Below are 7,130 nucleotides of genomic sequence, written 5' to 3'. Positions count from 1 at the left end.
GACTCATAACCGTGAAAAGGATCGGATTCGACCAGAGTGATTAACTCAGGGTTGACAGAGAATTCATAATCCTTATCGGTCACAAAGATAGGCGAAGTAGCAAAATTCGGGTCGTATTTCATCCTAGCGTTCAGAGATTTTTCTTTCCACTTGCGCAGTAATTTCTCAACATCATAGCTATCCTCACAAGCAAGAAAGTCCTTAGCTATCTCTCCCTCCATAACATAACCCTCAGGCATATCAGGCAATTCATATCTAGGAGAGCTAGTTCTAACAGGCAAAATAGCAGGTTCTACTTCAATAGTATCAGCAGTTTCAGAAGTATCATCACATCTAGCAGCAACTCTAGCAATTTGTGCATCAAGGAATGCACCTAGTGGCAAAGCAATATCAAGCATAGCATCATCATAAGCATCATGGGCAGGCGAAGTAGCATCATCAAGCACAGGTGACACATCAAGATTTCTAGCAGGAGGTGGTGTCGCAAACTTACTCATAATTGAAGGTGAATCCAGTGCAGAGCTAGATGACAGTTCCTTACCTGTCCTCGTTGTTGAGGGCAAGACTTTAGTTCTTGGATCTTTCAGATTCCTCATAGTGACCAGCAGACGTAAATCCCAAGTGACTCAGAGAATATAACTGTGCCTCCCCGGCAACGACACCAGAAAATAGCATGTTGATGGGAGACTATTCTTGAATTGATCGTCCTCCACGGCAATGGTGCCAGAAAATAGTCTTGATAACCCACAAGTATAGGGGATCGCAATAGTTTTCGAGGGTAGAGTATTCAACCCAAATTTATTGATTCGACACAAGGGGAAGCCAAAGAATATTCTCAAGTATTAGCAGTTGAGTTGTCAATTCAACCACACCTGAAAGATTTAGTATCTGCACCAAAGTATCAGTAGCAAGGTAGTATGATAGCAGCAGTAGCAACAGTAACCAGTAGCTGCAAAGTGACAAGAGTAGCAGCAAAGTAACAACAGTAGCAATAGAGTAACAGTAGCAGCAGTGACAACAGTAGCAACAAAGTAACGTAGCAAGGACCAGTAGTAAAAGACTCGTAGGCATTGGATCGGTGATGGATGATTATGCCGGATGCTATTCATCATGTAACAGTTATAACACGGAGAGATATGTAACTAGCTCCAGTTCGTTAATGTAATGTAGGCATGTATTCCGTATGTAGTCATACGTGCTTAGGGAAAAGAACTTGCATGACATCTATTGTCCATCCCTCACGTGGCACGGGGTCCTAATGGAAACTACAGGATATTAAGGTTCTCCTTTTAATAAAGAACTGGACCAACGCATTAACACTTGGTGAATACATGAACTCCTCATACTATGGTCATCTCCAGGAGTGGTTCCGGCTATTGTCACTCCGGGGTTGTCGGGTCATAACACATAGTAGGTGACTACAACTTGCAATATAGGATCAAGAACACACATATATCGGCGACAACATAATAGGTTCAGATCTGAAATCATGGCACTCGGGCCCTAGTGACAAGCATTAACCATGGCAAAGTAGTAGCAAGATCAATATCACAACATAGTGGATACTAGGGATCAATCGCCTTCAAAACTAACTCGATTACATGATAGATCTCATCCAACCCATCACCGTCTAGTAAGCCTACGATGAGATTACTCACGAACGGTGAAGAGCATCATGGAATTGGCGATGAAGGAAGGTTGGTGATGACGATGGCGACGATCTCCCCTCTCCGGAGCCCAGAACAGACTCTAGATCTGCCCTCCAGAGGAAGAACAGGAGGTGGCGGCGCCTCCGTATCGTAAAACGCGATGAACTCTTCTCCTCGAATTTTTCCGGACGAAAGGGACTAAATAGATCTGAGGTTGGAGGCGGTGGAGCAATGTGGGCCCCACAAGCCTGCGAGGCGCGGCCATGGGGGGCCCGTGCCTGGTGGGCTTGTGGGCTCTCAGCTCCACTTCCTCTGTTGATTCTTGCGCCAATATTTTTTATATATTCCACAAAAAATCCCCGTAAATTTTCAGGTCATTCCGAGAACTTTTATTTCTGCGCAAAAACACCACCATGGCAATTCTGCTGAAAACAGCGTTAGTCCGGGTTAGTTCCATTCAAATCATGCAAGTTAGAGTCCAAAACAAGGGCAAAAGAGTTTGGAAAAGTAGATACGATAGAGACGTATCAGACGACCATGAAACAAGTGAAGGACCAAGGTAGACGCAGTAGCCGGACGTGGAGCGTCATGTGTGAGGACAACCAGTCCAATCAGCATAAGAATAAGCCACCTGATCCAAAGAGGGAGAATCCGTGAGTGTGAGTCCAAGGGACATCGTGCCACGGATATACCGGAGAATCCATTTCGCGAGCGTCCAGTGGGCATCGCGAGGAGCGTGCATATGGAGCCACATCGGCTGCACAACATACTGCAAGTCTGGTCTGGTGAGTGTCAGATACTGAAGAGCACGAACAATGGAGCGATAGAATGGAGCATCGGACGCGAGTGAACCCTCCTGAGCAGAAACCTTGGCCTTCGTGTCAATAGGAGTAGCGACAGGATGACAGTTGAGCATACGAGCGCGCTCAAGCAGCTCATGCGCATACTGCTGTTGATGAAGGAAGAAGCCGTCACATCGCCGAACAACCTCAATGCCAAGGAAGTAATGAAGAGCTCCCAAATCCTTGATGGCAAACTCAGTACGCAGCCGCAGAGTAATCTGTTGAAGAAGAGCCGCGGAGGAGGCCATGAGGATGATGTCATTGACATATAGTAGCAAATAAGCAGTCGTGTTGCCGTGGTGGAGAACAAACAAGGAGGCGTCTGAGTGAGTAACACAGAAGCCCAGTGTCTGCAGAAAACCGGCGATACATTGGTACCACGCGCGTAGAGCTTGCTAAAGCCGTAGAGAGACCGGGACATCAAGCACACATGACTGGGATGAGTGGCATTGATGAAACCAGTGGGTTGCTTACAGTAAACCTGCTCGGCAAGGTGACCATGGAGGAAGGCGTTGGAAACATCCATCTGATGAACAGGCCAGCCACGAGAGACCGCTAAATGGAGAACAGTGTGAACCGTGCCTCGTTTGACAACCGGCACAAACGTCTTGGTGAAGTCATGTAACGACCAAGATGCGGTCCTTTCCGATCTGGGGATCGAGGCCCCGAATTGGATAGGAGCGCATCTAAGCGTCTCGCAAACAGGTAACACATCACATACATAATAATAAAAGATAGACAATCAGGGATTCAATTGCCTTCTCATAAATATATCAGAGTACATCACGCATACAACCAAAGTAGTTCCACTACAGACTACAAAACAGAGAAAAAGGCTATGCTACCCTGCCTGCTGGCCCACGATCACGACCACGCCTCAATCTTCTCGATAGTTCACGTATAGACGGTCAGTCTCCTCATCGTATTGCCACGCCAGCTGCGTGCCGTCGGGATCATCTGTCTCTAGGGTACCTGAACCTGTTGGTGTTGTGAAGGAATCCGTGAGCCACGGGGACTCAGCAATCTATGACCTCGGTGCCAGAATTAGTCAAGTTATTAGGTTGGATAGGGTAGAGTGTTTAAGGTTGCAGCATCCTAAGCATGATATGGTGGCTAACTTATGTAGAGCATTTATGAAGGTGGACTATACTAGCGGTCGTGAATACTTGATCACTAAGTGATCCTGAACACCTACCTACGTCAATCATAACCCCGCCGTGTTCCCGATCGAAGAGAGATCTTCGAGGGGACAGTCACGGTTACGCACACAGTTGGCAATTTTTATTAGCTTATGTTTAAGTTATCTAATACCGGATGTTAAAAAAAAATATTCCAAGTTGCCACATAACCGCGGGCACGGCTTTCCGAAAGATTAAACCTTGCAGGGGTGCTCCAACTAGTCCATCACAAACGTACACAGGCTGCAAAGTAATCCTCTATCACGAATCTCGTGATTTCGTCGGATTCCTTAGAGGAAAACCTCAACTCTGGGGAGAACCAAAAGCTTCACCGGGATTCCTATACGCAAGATATATCACTAAGGTAAGACAAGACTAGCAGGACCTCCCGTCGTGTCGACGACCCTGATTAGAGCCGCATATCTCAGTCTTAGGACACGACGGATGAGCTAGACGTCGGGATGGCTAAACCTCTGGGTGACCAGTGGGGCCCCGGACATTGCTCAGGTGGGATCAACACTCATGAGGAGCACTGTCCTGGGTTGTTGATTAAATTCCTCGGGGTAGCTATTCCCTATGCAGATTATTATGTGATTAGCAGATTAAAACCAATGTTGGGTCCTCCCAGATAAGCCTTAGCACTACGCGATTTATCAAGGGGGTCCCCATAACAACCCCGAACGTGTTAGGAGCGATCAATATGGAATCAAACACCGGTAGCCGGTAACTATGGCGGCAATAACGGAAGAAAGCACCTGGCAAAAGGGCTAGGCCTTCTGTTATTTACCAAGAATATAGGTGCATTAATTTAATAACAGAATTGAAGATAATGATATCAAGCTCATGTTATCACATGAGTCAAAGCACCTGCATCTAGCAACGCTAACATTAGTAGCTGAGCAAAGCCTACTTAGCCATTCAAGTTTGCTAGGAAGGGATCAGTGTTTGGGTTCATGGCATATTAAGAGGCAAATATTTCAGTGGTAGGCAGCAAGCATATGACAAGGAAACGTAATCTAGCATAACAAGTCTAGAGATGGAATCAAGGTCATATCATCTTGCATGTGATATCCTCAGCTTGGAATGGTTCTTGATCGTCCTGCACGTTCTCTCCTGACTCCACGTATTCGTTCTCCGATCCCGGTGCTAGCCAACATAAGAATAACATCCAATGAACAACAAAACCTCAAGATGCAACAAGCACATGATGCATGAGATGAAAATGAGCATGCATCACTATTTCTATCACTAACACAAGCTTAAGGAGTTAAAACAAGTTCCTGGACAGAACTGCATGCTAACCTATTTTGACATGCATGAAAATGACATGATCAGATGCGTCTCGTGAAAACGATTCAAAACCGTATAAAGAACATTACAATCGGAGCTACGGATCAACGGGAATCAACGAAACAAGATATGAAGCCCTGCGTGTCAAAATCATCACCACACATTCAAATGGCACAAATCTGGTATTCCCAGGTTTCCAAGACATAAGACAACCCATCATGGATCTGGGGTAAGCAAAGAAGAACACCACAACATCAACTAAGTACTCAGAATCATAAAAATGACAAAACTACACAATCTGCCATAAACTGCATCCTAGCACTTTGTGAGCTACATGCAAAGCACCTGCAACCACCCAACTATGACAAATAATATATGTGGCTGTAGCTAGCCAAGAATACTACCAGCACAAGCAATAATCACGCAAAAAGGAATTAAACACAGGAAGATACAAGGCTGCAAACTTGCGCAAAACCATCAGATCTCAGGGACTTAGTGAAAATTCCTGCACCTAACTTTCTGTCTTTGCTCTGAAGCTTTTTGACAGCAGCCAAAACAATACCTACAGGGCTCCAAATGACATGAAATTTTACAGGGGGCTAGAAAAACATATCAGGTCCAACGTTATAGTTGAAAGCTAAGGCTAGATCACAACACAATGATCAGCACAACCTCATCTACAGGAGAAGAAAATATAAACAGATTCTCAAACTTAGTGAAAATCTCAGATTTTCACTAATCTGGAATTTTAGCCACATGCCTACTTTGAGTGGGCATAACTTGCACATACGGATTCCAAATCATGAATGGAAACCAACATGTGGTAGAGGGGGTCACCCTCTACTACCACAACCAAGAAACAAATACAAGAGCACATCACGACTCATGGAACCAAGCTCTAAACATAGAAGAAAATGAAAATATGTCATCTCCAAAAACTGTTCCAATGGCAAAAATGATTTCACCAATGGATTCCTGGGATCTTTCTACCCCAAAACCATATATAAAACATATGGACTTGCTTGTAGCAAGTGAGCTCAAACTAGGAAGGAAAAACTACATAGAATCCAACATAGTGAATAGTGCAACATTTCATGCCACTCTCACTAGAACAACTATCACATACCTATGCTCATGTGCACAAAGACAACATGTACATGAGGGTTTGGACCCTATGTTGGTGTCATGCACATCAACAACCCAAACACTTCCCTCACTATACCCCCCCCCACACACACATCATGCCCTCTCTCATATTTAACATGAGGAGGTCCACAAGATGCAAATTGGGCTGTTTTCACCACACACATATCGTATTGACAATCCTCATCACAAGCGCATCATGAATTGGGCATGTGTAAGACACACACACACACACACAAGCACACCACAACATATATGCCCTCAAATATATGCATGCTTTCCTACACAAGTTATAGCATTCAGATTAAGAACAACCTGGTGCTGAGTGAAAACAATCACCTCAGATGCTATAGAGCCTGCCACATCAAAACAGGAAAATAGAAGCAACAAAATAAAAAAATGATGGGGAGGGGGATCGAACCCAGGATCCCCTGGATCAACCCCAAGGCCCATTCCACCCTGCTACTTGCCAACTTATGGACAGAACACGGGAAACTTGCTTGGTATGGTTGCTACCTGTAGCTACTGTGCTATGGTGCAAACAAAGGGAAATAAAAAGAGGGGTATGTGTAGCACCGCGGGGAATCGATCCCACGACCACCTGATCCACATCCGGACACTGCACCACTACGCTATGCTACGAAGACTTGACAGTATAGGGCAATATACCAGGGTAACATACACACTCATCAAGATCGCCCTGTCTGCACAGAGATGCCAGCAACAGTGACTACCACCGGAGTTGGGCCTCTACTCTGCTGCTGCTGCGCCGCGGGGGGAACATATCGCTATTGCTGCAGCCTCATGAACGCCCCTGCCTGCTACGTAGCACTACCCGAGCACAAATACGACAAACTGAGCACACATGTTGTACCGCACAGGACCTCTCGTGCTCCTCTTCGAACACAGCCACGCAACGATCGCCGGCCGGATCTCCTACTACACATCGAGCGATGGGGAAGGAGGGAGGAGCTAGGTCTCACCGAGGGGAATGAGGGAGAAGGCCGACTGGGGAAGAAGCCTGTTGA

This window comes from Hordeum vulgare, chromosome 3H (assembly GCF_904849725.1).
Source record: "Hordeum vulgare subsp. vulgare chromosome 3H, MorexV3_pseudomolecules_assembly, whole genome shotgun sequence".
NCBI lineage: Eukaryota > Viridiplantae > Streptophyta > Magnoliopsida > Poales > Poaceae > Hordeum > Hordeum vulgare.
Note: the sequence above shows the minus strand (reverse complement) of the source record.